Here is a 16,295-nt window from a genome sequence, read left to right on the forward strand (position 1 = left end):
TTGTCTGAGCACCATGATCCAATCTGCACCTTGGATATCTCCTTTGGGGTCAGTGTAGGATGGATTTAAGTGAGGTGAATTGGAGGTAGGGAGAGCCTGATCAAGGTCATTTTAGAAATACAGGTGAGAGATAATTGCCTTCCTGTTAAGTTCTTGAAAAATTTTTCAACTCTGAAACCCCCAAACTTGGTATTATTTATTATGAGACCAAGTGAAGGGAATGAGTGGTTTATAGGATTCAGAAGTTTGTGTGGTTGGGATATTTAGTTGACCAAAAGTATCACTTCTTTTCTACTAGAGTGGATTGTCCATGGAAATTCCAGAGGCCCTCTTTCAGAATCTGAGAATTATTCTAGTGCAGAGAAAAAAAAGGAATGTGGGCACTGAGACTACACCTGCCTTGCCTGGGGTGGATGCAGAGGGTTTTGGGAGAAGATCCCTCGTTTATTTCAGGCATAAGGTTCAACAAGTAAAGAGATTCATAAAGCTATTCAAATTGTACTCTGTAAATTTGTCCCTATCCTGAGAGAGACATAAAGCCCGTCACTTTAAAAATTATAAAGAATCTAATTGTTTTATATTTGTCATTTGAAAAGACTGAGTTTGCCTTTGTATCACTGGGAAAACTATCATCACCATGCATTCATGATGCAAAGTATGTGTATAGGGGTCATGTTTTACCCACTGAGAGATCAAACAGCTTTGGGGAGACTTTTGGCACTTTGCTTGGACACAAATATTTGCTGTTAATTACAAAAGAGGCTTAATTGAAGTCGGTCGGTCTAACTTCACAACAGACCTGAGTAATAGAGTACAGTGACCAGGTATTTTCTATTCCCTCTACAAGTGTAGTCAAGGTGAATGACATTAAATTTAACCAGTAAAGATAAAGTCAGCAAGCCTTATTCTTAGTACAAGTAATATAACGAACAACAGTAGAGGACTGATATAGAATCAAGGAAAAAATCTTGATGGCCATTGCTTGGGAACCTGAAAGAGATTGTTGCCAATCTCTTCTACGAGTTTTGATAATATAAGAGTTGGCTGCATCTTTGGGATGCTTTCAGGTATGGTGAAGGGACTGGATAAGCTCTTTAAGTTCTGTATTAACAATATTTTATTTAATTGGAAATTTCCTCTGAAGCATTTCCAGAAGTGTGGACTCTTTTTTTAATTCAAAGGTGATACTTATTCGTTGCTTCTAAGAAAAGGCTTTCCAACTTCATTGTCAGAAAGCATCTTTATGAAAACAGAAATAACATGGGTTGCATGTGGACACCCTCCATGATATGAAATCACTCCCTCCTATAGCTACATAAGCAATTTTCTTTTTATGTCTTCAGAAGAAGCAGAACTGGTCATCCACGGAAACACATGAGTATAATTCGCTTGATATTTATTAATACCTTCTCATTATGATAGATGCCGTGCTGAATGTTTTCATGGTTATGATCTCATTGCATCATATTTTATTAAATGAAGAAATAGTTATAAGACTGGTGCTTTTTGGTGGGGAGGGTTGTTTAGTTTTTTCCCAGAGACACAGAGCTAGAATGTGGCAGAACAAAGTACCTGAGTTTGAGGTTATTGGTTCTTTCTTGTGCATTTGTGGTCATCTTCTCTCACTGATCCACTGTTCATAACTCCCTACCTATCAGGCTGAGCCCCAGGCAACAGCTTTATTGCACCTACCACTCCTTCAACCCCTTCTGATATTCCCCAAGCTAAGCTCTAGCCTATCATTCAATGTTTCCATCTCTGCCTAATTCCTCAGCTGTTAGCTCAAACCATAAGCAATGTTGAGATTTTTGGACCCCTTTTAGTTGCATAAATTTTGGTTTCAGAGGTCTTCTTAATTCGACCCTACTATGATGTAAAGAAGCATGCTATAGCAAATCTGGTAGTTATAACTCCCAAACGTATCTCAAATCTGTCAAATTTCCTCTAATACCACATTTTCCATCCTAACTCAAGCCACCTTCTTGAAAGAGACAAAAGTGTGGACTGTGGTGAAAGTAGTCTCATGCTCTACTATAGAGAGTGTGGTCCATGGACCAGTAGTGTCAGCATCACTTGGGAGCTTGTTGGAAATGCAGAATCTCATATCCCACCCTTGACTTGCAAATCAGAATCTGCATCTTAACCAGATCACCAGATATTCCTATGTACTTTAATGTTAGAGAATCAGTGCTCTAACAGACCTCCCCACACTTTGTCTCCTCCATTACATTCTCCCCCTGTATCCAGTGTGATCTTTAAATAACATAAATATGTTTATACCATTATGCCACTTGAAGTTCTTTAATGGTTTCCCATCTCACTTACATAGTTCCAACTCTAGACAATAACCTACAAAGTCCTACAAGATCTGGTTGTTATTGACTACCATTTACACTGACTTCCCCTTCCTTTCAGTTCTTAGACCACACCGTGCTTGGTTTTACCTGTAGGACTTACCTCATTGTTTCCTTTACTCTGAACACTTCCCTGCTGCTCTTGGCATGATCTTAAATCTTCTTAACCTTTCATTTCAGCTTTGAAATGTACAGATGTACATTTTCTTTGGATAAAATGTACTGGACCACTCTAACGAGGTATCTCCAGTTTTTCTCTATTATAACCATGCTGGTTTCATTTATAGCATGTATCTCAATTTGGCATTATACTATCTATTTATTTCTCTAACAATTGCCCATTTCCTCTTTTGGACTATGTAAGGGTAAAACCCATGACTACTTCCCTAGTCCTTTCCTAGTCCTTAACTTCCCTGAATAGAGAATGTATTCTATAAATATCCACTCAACAAATGAATAAGCCATACTGTTGTTATGTTTCTTATTGAAATTTTTCAAGAGTATATAATGAAAGAGAAATTGTTAGTGTTTATAATTCTTGCCATTGTTGCTAGTTGTTTTTGGCTTTTTTTTTTTTTTTTTTTTGTCATTTTACCCAAATTATGCTGTTAGCTATAAAGATTCTGGAAGGTTTTCCTAATACCAAATTTGAGCATTATCAGCATAGTGATTTTTTTTTTCTCCAAGCTATTTGCAAATGTGAGCTAGTTCTCATTTACCTACTGTATCCAACAAATATTGTCCTTATATCAAATATCCAGCCATCTCCTTAATGGAAACCAGAAAGTGTTGTCTACAAGTATAATTGCCTTGGTCCAGAGTTGATGAGGAAACATACTGAACAAATATTCTTTTTTCTTTTCTTTTCTTTCTTAAGAGAGTGCTGTAAAGGATGTAGGGGTCATGAGTTCAAGGACTGATGTCTTGAAATATTAGGCTGCAAATGATGCTTAACCCAGGGTCAGAAAAAGAAAACTCCCTTGTGATGTATCATTGCACAATTGCATAAAGCACATGTGTAATAGAGACTTATATCTTTCCCTGAAACATCTGGCATTACTCATCATGAGAAGCAGGTGCCTAGGTTGGACGGACCACATGTCCGTTCCAGGATGACACATTTCTGTTGTTTCTGGGTTGCATTTTAATTTTCTTTGGCTCTTGTCAATGCAAGCACATTAGTGATCAAAATGATAATGCAGAGAAAGATTGCCTAAGAATGAGGGTAAACAAGGTAGCTGTTGCTTCTAGCTTGATGAAGTTCTGGGTTGCAGAAAATTAGTAAGCCATCCTGTGACTGACAGCCCATGAAAGTCCCGATGTAATGCTGGTATACTTGCTGTGACAGGTTGAGTTACAGCTTCCATGGATGAAACTTGTCTTCAAATGGAGGGTTTGCCGGCTAGCTAGCCAAAGTCTTTGTTAGGTGTTAGCTAACCATGGGTCAGGGTGTCATAAAAGTTTTCTGAGTTGAGCCCTTTTCTCTCACATAAGCTATTGTGTCTCATAGGATGAAGGCTTGTGAAAGTGCTGGAACAAATTTTACAAATGCACAGTACTTTAGCCAGGGTACATCTTGTCACACTTACTAAGAGAACATGGTGAAGTCACCTGTCCGGGTGTGCTGTTCTCCCTTGTTTTACTCTAGTATGGTGTTAAATCATCAATTGTTAGATTTCCAGGATGAAAAACATCTGGTTATCCAGGTCCATGCACCCTGCTTGTATTGTGATCTCTCTGAATCCCATGCAGAGTATGGCAGGAAATGAATAAGTGAGGTTCTAATAGTGGCAGTGTTTCTCAAGGTGTGGTGTGCTGATTATCTGTTTCAGAATTACGTGGCATGCTTCTGGAAAACATAGACTTCTGGGATGGGCCCTACAGATCTACAGAATCAAGGTCTCTGACATAAAGATTACAAGTCTATGTGGTCAACAAATGTTCCAGATAATCCTTCTGAATTCTAACGTTAGAGAATTACTAGCTTCTGTTGAAATTAAGTGTACTATCTTAAAATTATCTTCTAATAGGCTTTCAATAGAATTGGGGATTCAAATAATCAACTTTAAAAATAAGTTTCATGGATCAGCACAACACATTCTTGGCTTGTCAGATTTGATACCAATTAAAATCATCCTGAAGTTGACCCTTAGAAATGTAAGTATCTGAGTCCTGCTCAATAGTAACTCTTTATAGATCAGAGACTTATTTTCAGGGATGGTTTACATGGTTTGGGGTGCACGCATGCGTTTGTGAGTGTATTTGTGCGTGTAAGCATATGCGTTGTGAGAAGAAAGGGGAGTTGATTGGGCTCTGTTGTGCCTGAGGACTTTAGATCACCTCTTCATATCCAGATCAAATACTTATGGAATACTAAGAGGAACTCATCTTTTTTCCTTTAGTGGAATGAGTTTAAGAGATTTTCTTTTGTCTTCTTCTTTTCTTTACTTTTCTTATCTTTTCTTTTCTTTTCTTTAAGATTTCATTTATTTATTTGAAATAAAGCACACAAGAGGGAAAGAGTGAGCATGAGCAGGGTGGGGTGGGGGAAGGGCAGTGGGAGAGGGAGAAGCAGACTGCCTGCCAAGCAGGAGGCTTCCTGCTGGATTTAATCCAAGGACCCTGGAATCACTTCCTGAGCTCAAGGGAGATGCTCAACCAGCTGAGCCACCAGGTGCCTCTCTTTTGTCTTTTTCTTTTGCAAATGAATAGATATCCCCTATATAAACTATTCTCATGACTCTTGTTTGTGTTTTGTTTTGTTTTTCTTTTGAAAAAAAAATTCTATAGTGCAAAGATGCAAAAAACATCATTAAAAACCAGTCAGGGTGTTTTTTGTCTCACTGCTAGAAGTCATTTCTGAGAAATGTTTATTGAACTGTGATATACAAACAGAAAATACACAAACTGAGCATCACATTTAGCCAGTATTGAGATCAAACAACAGAATGTCATTGAGTCCCCAGAAATCCCATTTGTCCCTCATTTCAGTCACTAAAACTTTCCAAGAAAAACCATTTTCCTGATGGCTAGAAGCAATTTTATTTCTCAAAAATATCTAATCATTTTACTTATTTTTTTTCTGTAAATATTAATCTTGCTGCACATATTGGAATCTTTAGCATCTTGCTGATTTATATTAATCCAGTCTGAACTTTCCTGACTATTTGCTGACTTTTTAAAAAACACTTTTGTTTTGTTAATTTATAATTCTAGAATTTTTCTTTCATTAAGTGATGGTCTCTACATTCAACTCGAATCATTTGTTTGTTTCATGTTTTGTTTCTAACCTGTAATGTAGAAATTAAAATTTCAGGGTAGTATTAAGTGTGTAGTTAATATCAGTTAGGGAACACTTCAGGCAATTGCTTGAACTACATCAGTTTAAAACAAGTGGTTGATATTTTTTTCCATTTTATCTACTGGGAAAACTTGATCAACAGGCAAACCAAATGGTTGGGTATAATAAACTCAGTGCAATAATTCATTGGAACCAGGAATAATTCACTAAGAATTTATATTTGGTGTATTAGGAACAGCAAATAAAAAAGAATATGGGGCTCCTAGGGACTACACATGATTTTCTTTTGTGGTCATAAATCAGACTGGTATTCTCAGCAATAGGCAGGCCTATTGTCTATAAGATTAAAAAGAAAGGTATTATGGGAATGTGAAAAGAGTACTGTACTTGGGGTCTGAAAACTTGTTGTGTGACCAAAGGCAAATCATATACTTTCAACAAGAGCCAGTTTCTAAATCTATGGAATGAGGATGATAAGATTTCCCTTGAAAAGTTGTGGTGAGATGTAAATCAGATTAATGTTTCTAATCATCTAAGAAAATGCCTGGACATCGTCATGCTCAATCAGTGTGGCTTTCCTCTCTTTCCACATAGCCAAATAGCATGTACAAAGAGGTTTAACATGTGAGGCCTGTTCTATTAGAAACAAGAACGCACTATATTCTATCCACTTCCATACATTATTTATTTATTTATTTCTTATTCTAAAATAAATACATACTAATTAGGTAAAAAATTGGAAAGAGAGTTATGTTGAGGAACTCCCTTAAATTCCATACTCTCAGAGACACACAGTCAATATTGGTTTCAAGCATCTCACTTACCACCGTATTTTCTTTGTACCCCTCTGAATGCTCTGCACATAGTAGGTCTATCAGTGTGTCAAGAATTGAACTTTTTCCCAAAAGATAAGAAAGTGGTTGTAAATCCTTTATGACTGTTCATTATTGGCTTAGCATGAAACCCAGCAGATTTTCTTGTCAACCTGCTATTTTTCTCAATCCTCAAGGACAGATACGTGTCCTGTTAACTTCTTAAATAGCTCTAAGGACTGAGATTACAGTTTCTCTTTTTATAAGAGGCTAGGTCTACAGGGTAGATGTTAATAAAACACACCATTTAGAAATTATTTTATTAGAATTTCAAAATGAAAGCTGGGTTTTTCTTTTCTTTTTAAAGGAGTACAGCAAGGTAGAAAGCACTGAATTAGGAATTCCAGGAGCTGAGTTGTAGACCCCCTTCTTCATTTGTTTCCCTGCCTTGGGATCTAGGTAAGCAGTGCAACTTCTGTCACCTTGTAAAAGCAGAGAAAATAATGACTGCCTTGCTTTTCCTTTTATGTGGTGATTGTGGAAATCAATTGCAGTAATATATGTGGTAGTGTTTCACATAACAAAGTGCTATAAGCCTTTTGTGTTGACATGGTATTAATAGGAAAAATAGTGTGCATAACATTAACTTAAATATATCTTTTGGGCTATATGTGCAAACAACAGAATTTACTTTATTTTGATGCTACTTCACAAAGCTGTTATGTGGGTCCTTAATAATTCTCATGAGTGTATAGAGGCTGAAAAAAATACCTAGAATCACAAAAATTCCCCAATTGCCTAGAACTTTTGTAGATTATCATGTCACCTCTGTACTAAGTTCCACTCTAGAAATTCAGAACACAGAATTAGAAAAAGAGATAATAATTAATTTTCCAGCACTCACCTTACCCAAGAATAGAGTTCTGTTTATATTACCATTTTTGCTCTGTAGATACTTGGATACAGCATGAAGATAGTAATTGTTATCCAAGGCATTATATGGGCCACTTAGCATTTGGGAAAAAATAACATTAACCATTAAATATTATAATCGTGCATCCCCTAGACATGTTGTAACATTTCTGTGTCTTTGTGCAGAAAGAATATACGTTTTAAAGTTAGAACAAATTGGTTTTGAACCATTGCTCCACTTCACCGGCTTCGTGACTTGGGGGTAAGTTATTATCTGCTCTGAATCTCACCTTCATTAGAATTCAATGAAGTGGTGTATATAGTGTAGTAAGGACAGTACTTGGCATATTTTTGGCACTGTGTTAGTTCTCTTTTCCTTTTCATCATGATACCAAAATGTTTACATGTTTGTTTGTTTGTTTTTAAGATTTTATTTATTTGACGGAGAGAGAGATCAATGTAGGTAGAAAAACAGGCAGAGAGAGGTGGGGGGGAGCAGGTTCCCTGCTGAGCAGAGAGCCTGTGGGACTCCATCCCAGGACCCTGGGATCATGACCTGAGCTGAAGGCAGATGCTTAACCCACTGAGCCACACAGGCACCCTTAAAATGTTTACATATTTTAATGGAGATGAGTATTTGATAACTTACAATAACAAGGAAAATCTATTCCACTTATTTTTCCTAGGCATAGTATAAAAATCCATGCTTTTATCTGCATGGATTAAGAAGTAAAGAATTATATTTTCAAACAAGATGTTTTATTGGAAATTTGTTTACCTTGCCTAATGCAAACATAAGCTATAATTGGATTAATGACTTAAACGTGAAACTAAAAGCACACAAGGACTAGAAGAAAGTATAGGAGAATATTTTAATCATCTCAGATTGGAAAAGGTTTCCCTTTACATGATATTTCATTGTAAGAGAAAAAAATATAATGGAAAAATATGTCATATTTCATTACACTAAAATTTAAAGCCTCTAGCAAAAAAACAAAAAACAAACAAACAAAAAAACCCATAAAACAAAGGGTGAACTGTGGAAATTTATTTAGAATTCAGAAGCAAAGCCTGGTATCCCTAATATTCTCAAGGGCCTTTGTAAAGAGCTTGTACAAATCAATTAAAAAAAAAAAGATAAACAATTTAGTACAGTAAACAAAGGTCATGGAAAGGCATATGTTTAGGTAACTCCTTCTTTCCACCTAAAAAAGAGTTACCTTGGTAATCTTGAGTTCAAGTCCTGACAACAGAGTATTAAACCATCTGTATAAGGGAATGGGAAGACGGTGATCCTATATTTTGCAACTGTGATCAGCTCTGCTTGGAATGAATGAATTTTCTTCACTGAAACCTCTAAGTTTCCTGAAAAAAAAAATATTGTTTAAATTCTTGGCTTTTAAAGGGGTGATCTTTCTAAACATGTCTCTTTACTTTGTCTTCTTTATCAGGGCATTAAAGAACCCACACTTAACCCTTTCTTGATGACTTTATTCATCATCACAAGCATTGATGATAATGCAGTGCACTGAGGGTAACCAGAGCCCTATACTCCTGTGCTAGTTAGGTTAAGACGGCTGTGCAGTTTGAATTCTTAGGGAGATATCAACACTAGCAATAAAAGGCAATCTTATAAATTACAGTTACCTTTGAAAATCCCTTGGGGAGTCTCCCCTGTGGAGATAGATGTATAATCATTCTCATAAGAATTCCAGAATAGCCTTTTTCCTTGGCATGGGAAAGAGTTGCTTTTGAGATGATTAAGTCTCAGATAAAGTAGTTGGTTCACAATGTGATACCAGGTTCTATGAAAAAAAAAAAAACTGCATTTGACCTCTAGGGCACTTGTGTTCTGTTTATACTTTACATCAATGTGCTGATTACATCTTCATTCCATGAAATACCCATTTTACAGCTGAGTCAGTGGAGGCTTTGAGATATGAAATCCTTCACCAAATCATGGTGAGGACAGGGGACGTGGGACAGCCTGTGATTTTGATTTAGAGTAATCTTATGTTATACTAAATTTCTTAGAATTGTATGTAAAATAAAACTAAACAGGTCCTAAGTGAGAGTCCAATAAACTTTTCACTGAATGAAATATGAAAGTTTTAGGTATGAGTTTTGGACGTAGGTGTGTACTAGCTATTCAGAAATATGACCATCTTCTGTTCATCATTAGCATTCTGCCTAGGTGAGATATTACTTTGCATATCTGCAGAGATGATAACTAAAGTATGAGGTGCCATAGTTTATAACGATATGTTTTTGATCATGTATGCAGCTTGCCACACCGTATTGTATAAAACACATGGTGATTGAGCAATGAATTTCATCTTCTCCTGGGTATCTCGCATTTCACACCTCTATACTGTCATTGTCCTCATGAATCTTTCATTGTGCCTCAGAGTTGGGTAATAGAGTTGAGCATATCAGGCACGGAAGCTTTCCTGGAAGGGATGTCTATAATCAGATGAACTGAATATAATTTAGCTATGCATGATGTAACTCCTTCCATATACACCCCACAGGAAAACCCTGAGTAAGGGAAAAGAAACCCACCACGGCATGTTCACTTTCTATTCATGACTGCATGAGCCTGGTTTCTAGTACTCTGGAATCAAAAATGGTGATGTGAATAGCCCAAGTTAAGGTGAGGCTCTGAGAAACAGGGAATTTTATATAAACCTCCCTTGTAATGATTGGGATCAAATTACTTAATGTTCTTCTGTTCTTTCTAAGAAGACATTAGCTAAAGAATCATTTTCCAAACCTTATTTCAAGCAATTAACTCAAATACTTGCCCACATGTTTGTGATTTTATGACATTGTAAGTTTTTCCTATTCTCTTTTCATTGTTCTCAGTGAGAATTCCTTGCATTACTCTTAGGATGCATCTCTGGTGTCTTTTTCAGTAATGACTCCACCCACCCTGTCCCCCCACCTCAACCCCCCATAGCAGCTCCACAGGAAGAGCCAGTTGGAACACACTTGTTCAATTATACATTTTATTTATTTATAGTCTATTTTATTCTTTTTATTAAGCCCCTGTTGTTACAGAATTTCTTCAGTTTCTAATGTTTGAGCTGCCATGAATTACTCCATTTTTTTTTTAACTTCAGAGTTTGAAATTACTCTTCTTTTGTTTTGTAAATTTATGTGGATTGGCAGCTCCACGTTTTCCTCTTCCCACCCCACCTTCCCTTTTGCTTGAGAGAATGCCACTGCTGGTGGCCACAATTTAGAAATGGTGGCTAATAACATTCACAGGCTGGTGAGCTCTTGCATAACCCCTTGAGGCCTCACTCTCTACAAAATGCAGATGATACTAATAACACCTTGTGTAATCAATGGGAGGATTAAGCAAATGATGCATATAATGTTCTTGGCAAATTGTCCTATGTGAGAGAAATGTTAACCATTGTTACGATTGTCATCATCTCATTTCTCGGAAGTCCTTTTGTATTTGAAACTTGAACTACACTTTGCAGTTCATATTCACTTGGTAATTTATGGCATATATGTTAAGTTGTCTTGATTTCAGTTTTCCTACTCATTCAGATTGCTCCTTACCTTCATTGTTCCTTTTAGCTACCACCCTATTTTTTCCTCCTTTCAGTAGATATTGTATGAAAGAATGTGCTATATTATCAGCTCTGGGTTCAGAATTTTAGATGCCATCAGCTCTGAAAACATTGTGGTATGCCAACCCCCAGTACCATCCATACATAAACTGAAACAAAGTTGTATTTTTTTTAAAATAACATGAAATTCTATAATAGTAATCTCTAGTTTACAGATGATGAAATTAAGGGAAATTTTTCACGTTATGATTATAAATTTCTGAGTCGATTCATGACACTTGAATTTTTTGCTTTTTCAGAGGGCTAACTGTTGAGCTATTAGTCTTTGCATTAAATACGTCAGCCTTGTTAAACCAGTTGCCATTTCTTTAGCACACACAATCACACTCTCAGTGAGCAAGAATTCTTGTCCCCTCAAAGGGCCTTCTACCAGGACTAAGAATCAATATAACATGAGACCAGTTAATAGGAGAAAATCAAATTTAATAGCATATGCATGGGGAATCCACAAAGACATGGAAATTCCAAAGGTAGTCAGGCAACATGAAGTATTTTTGTCATCCTGAATTAAGGAGAAGGTGGTAAGGGTCTGGGGATTCAGAAGAATGCAATTCATAGGGAATAAGAAGACCAGATGTTCAATAATTAGATGTTACCTTGTGATGCAAATGGGTCACTTACAAAAAAAATTACCTTTGCTAATAACCCTTATTCTGAGAAAGATGCCCAGTTTAGATTCTTCTTTGTAGTTAAATGAAGGCCAAAAGTTTTTCTTGAGCCTGTGGGGTATCGATTGCTTTCAGCTCAAAATAATGTTCATCAAACAAACTGAGGGTTGCTCGGGGGAGGGGGTTTGGGAGAAGGGGGTGGGATTATGGACATTGGGGAGGGTATGTGCTTTGGTGAGTGCTGTGAAGTGTGTAAACCTGGTGATTCACAGACCTGTACCCCTGGGGATAAAAATATATGTTTATAAAAAATAAAAAATTAATTAAAAAAAAATAATGACTTTAAAAAAAAAAAATAAAATAATGTTCATCCGAAGTGGCCCATCTTGGCTTTGGCCCCTACAACACATACTACTCTGTGTGTGTGTTTGTGTGCCTGTGTGTGTTTATATAGTTATGTAGTTAACTATCCAATATAGTTGATATACATAATTATATGGAATCACAATATTATTCAAAGTATATAGGCTGTAAGGGAGATTATAAGACAGCTGTTATATCTGCCATTTGTTAATAGGTTTTCATGTCAGTTTCTTAATATCTATGAGTCTCCTTTCTTGGTCTGTGAAAATGGGTCATTACAATATTTGCTTCTTAGTGTTACTGTGAAGATTGTGTAGGTGACACCATTTGAGAAGTTATTTAGCACTACATAACTTAAGTGAATTAAATTTTTAAAAATGGCATACTTTATTTGTCCTATTAAATCATTAAGATGTGAGATCAAGGTCAGTACTAAGTAATTGTTATCTAGCCATCTGTGTTGTTTTTGGCTGCTTACTGAGAAAACTGTCTTTTTATCACTAATGTATGAGCACCAAGACGAAAGTCCTGTTTTATGCAAGGGAAAGGCCAAGGGACAGATATGAACAGTTATACCTACTTCATGGACTTCTTGGGAGGTTTAAATTGCTTATTTTTAAAGTGTTCACCACACTGCCAAGTGCACAGGAAATGCTGAATAAATGGGGTGTTGTTGATTTTTATTGGTGACCATCTTTGGAAGCAGGGTCCATTCTGACTTTTGGCCAAAGTCAGACTCCAGGTTCAGGATTTGAAATAAGTAAGGATGAGAGTATGATTGAGGTGAGGACGTCTAGAGTGAACATGGAGACAGGCAGAGTTTATGCAGAGAATAATATCAGTCCACATAATGTTCATGAACACTGATTCTGGATAAATTTTTATGGATACGAATTCTGGAGAACCAAGGTTATTTTGGAAAATGCTGTAATCTCTCATTGCTTTTATGGATGGTGAGTGATGTAAATCAGAAGCCTTTGTTTTTCTGTGTGTCTAGGGGATTGAGTGCAATTTGAAGGTGGTCCCTGAAGCAGAGCTGAAATTTTCGGCATTCTGAAAGGGAGATGCACTTGAAGATTCTGAGAATTCGGGGAGGAAAGAGAGAAGAATAAGCAAGGTTGGCTAGCATGTGGAGAAAGAGAAGAGGCAAAAAAAGAAAAAAGAAGGTCTTGGTAGTGATTTGGAAAAGAAGAGAAACATCTAATGGAAGCCTTTAAAGGTTTTAGAGAGATGTGCGATTTAAATCTCCTCCTCCATCTTCCCTACAGAATCTTCAGTAAAATCTGCACTGCTCATGAGTACTCTGGTGTAGACAGATTATTTAGAACTGTAAGATAACAGAGGTACCTCCAACACAGAGATAGCACAGAGCTGGTGCATTTGAGACTAGCTGGGCTACACTCTGCTTTTCTCTATCCCTTTGACCCTGGCATTTATTGTTCTTGGAGGCTTCTACTATGCAGAACAAGCTTCTTTGTTTGTAGCTTTTTATCCCCAAATGTCCAGATTTGAATTCATCTTCAAGTTCGGCTCTATTCCTGGGAACCTCCAGTTCTAATTTAAATCACCAGAGAGCACTTGCACTACTTTGCTGTGAGGGTTTAGATGTATATAGTTCAAGGGATTAGGAGGCAAGATCCTGGTAATGGTGGTACTGAGAAGAGCATTAGCTGCTGCTGGCTATAGAGAAAAGCATAATGTAATGGTATAATTAAAAAAGGTCCATGTAATTTTTGAGTTGGATCCATTTGAAGTTGAATCAAGTTTCTGTTTTGTTTGCAACGTGACCTCAATCAACTTACATAACTTCTCTAAAATTTAGGTGTTCTCATCCATAAACCCTTTCTTCACAGAGTTACAAGATTATTACCCACAGACAGGTAATAGTAGTTCAATGGCAATAAGTTGAAAGAGTCTAGTAGAAATCATCATTGGCTATTAAGGTGAAAGATAATTTTTCTCTTGGTTTTAATATTCCTCTTTGCTAAATATTTTGTAGAACATGATTAGTGCTATGGTATACCAAAAGAAAGATGCGCTTTGGTAAATGTTCACTCTTTCATAAGAAAGCAATTGTAATAGTCAATCAAGTCTTCAGGTATTCTTTTATTTTTATTGTAAATATTCTGATAAGTTTCCAAACATTCAGATTCATAGTAATAATTAATATTGACTCCCTATGTATAAAACTCAATTTTTAAAAAAAATTATCATTATTAAACCACTGAGAGGAAACAACTTGACAATTTTTTTAGGCACAACCTTTTCAATAGTGATAAACACTTCCAAAACCAATTATATATCTCAATAGCCATGTGGATATGTTACATTTGCAAATGTATTCTTATCTTAAAATGTGTATTATTCAATTAGTACATGAACTTAAAGTATAATAAAGGGGAGGACTACTGAACCATTTATTAGAGAAAACATATGTAATTATTTATTCTCCCAAGTCAGTTTCAAATTTCTTGTGTCTCTGGAGCTAGGAAATGCCAACCAAGTTGAAAAGAAGATAATCCCAATCTCTCGCCGATATTTTCTGTCTTAAAAGAACTAAGAATTATGTCTAACATTTTTCCTTTAGCTGTTGCTGGGCAAAAATTGACCTTCTATAAATCTTGCTCATATAATAAGCATAGTGGTGCTTAAGAAATATAATGGATAATAATGGTAGTTTTGTAGAAATGTCTTTATTAAAGAAAATGGTAGTTCCAGTATATAAACATTTATGGAATAACTAAGGGGGTTAAAAAGGAAGGTTATCTTTAAGTTTCTTAATCATGATAGTTGTAGAGCATTGGGAATATCATTCAAGATTCTTTCCATTAAAGAGATAATCTAAGGCTAAGCATAACTAGAAATCTCTTGAGCAACCAATATGCAATCATTTAGTAAAGAAAGCGAGAGAAATTAAAAGGCTTATACAATAACTTTTTTTTTTCAAGTCAATTTTAAACTCACTTTAATAGGGACTAGTTGATAATTAATAGAATCCATTACTAAGACTTGATGGCCTACTCTAGTACTTTAAGAAGCATATTTATTCATCTTCAAAGCCAGGGGATAATGCTTTTGAAACTAGGTCAAAAGGAGAAGTAGTTTTTCTTGGATTATCATATGATCTAATATTGCTTGACTTCTATACTGCTGGGTAACAGACTGCAACAAAGATACCATGTGATTTGTTTACATTTCCAAGAAACACATTAAAGACTTTATTTCATTTTGCAGAGTTGAGAACTTGTGTGATACCTCTACAGTTGATTTTAGGGCTTCATAAAGATCTTAATGTAAGTGCCTATAGGCCAGAGTGATTCCATCTGGTTAAACAGTGATTTTGTTGTTTATGCAGTAAAACTTAAACTGACCGTGTCTCTTCCCCACCCCCACCCACCCAGGGGAACTTACTTAAAATCAAGTCTGGGAAACCAGTAGAATATGGTCGACCAGTCCCTGATAACAGAGCCCAAATACAAGGGCAGGTCAGGTCAGGTGGAGGTAACAGAGCCCAAATGCAGGGATGAGTCAGGCCAGGTGGAGACATCCAATCAGTAAAGCGTGCATACTGTCTCCCTAGCTACCAAGGAGTGTGGGACCCACCTTTTAGGCGCCAATCCTGACTAAGGTGATAGGCTAGTTCAAATAGTTACTATAGGGTGAACTGTAATTCAGTTGGCCACCTGTGTGTGGCCAGTCTCAACCACATGGACTTAAAAGTTAGTCAGCAAGGCAGGGAGCGGTTGCCCTCTCTGTAAGAGATGACCCCGACCAGTCGGTTTGATTCTCGATGCTTCGCACGAAATAAAGCTTTGCTTGACCTTCGCTTTGTATTAGTCTCGTTCCTTTGACCATGGACCCAACACTTAACAATAGATGTTGTGATCTTTTTTTTTTTTTTCAGGTCTTATCTAAAGCAATCTAATTTCATAATCTTCATCTCCATTTCTATCTCATCTTGTACCCCTCTCTATCCATCTCTCTCTATATATAATTCAGCCTATAAAATTACAACACTATAGTAAGATACATCTTAAAATCTGGATGGTATAGCTATGCGTTCCCATGTTTTAATAAATATCAGTTTAGGTTATTTCAGTGTAGTGCACCTAAACTAACAAAACCCCTTTCATGTTTATGCTTGGTGTTCGCAGAGGCACTCGGCATTTATGGATCATGGCCAATGCCCACCTTGGAGATGAACTGTTGCTTTCTCCGTCTTGACACTTCTTATTAAAGTCTAAGAAAATTCTGATTGTTTTAGGAGGGAAAATGAACGATATTAACATTCTCTCACCTGG

General features: G+C 36.4%; 1 protein-coding gene across 1 annotated transcript in view; it reads left to right on the plus strand.

The window, feature by feature from the left end:
• The first annotated feature begins 4,384 nt into the window (after positions 1-4,384).
• The window catches only part of DIO2 (iodothyronine deiodinase 2), a 76,882-nt gene continuing 64,971 nt past the window's right edge, over positions 4,385-16,295 (plus strand). The window contains 3 exon segments of the mRNA XM_032344801.1: positions 4,385-4,511; positions 6,835-6,926; positions 7,566-7,641. The gene's annotated coding sequence lies outside the window, so the exon portion shown is untranslated.

Source organism: Mustela erminea, chromosome 5, assembly GCF_009829155.1.
Source record: "Mustela erminea isolate mMusErm1 chromosome 5, mMusErm1.Pri, whole genome shotgun sequence".
Lineage (NCBI taxonomy): Eukaryota > Metazoa > Chordata > Mammalia > Carnivora > Mustelidae > Mustela > Mustela erminea.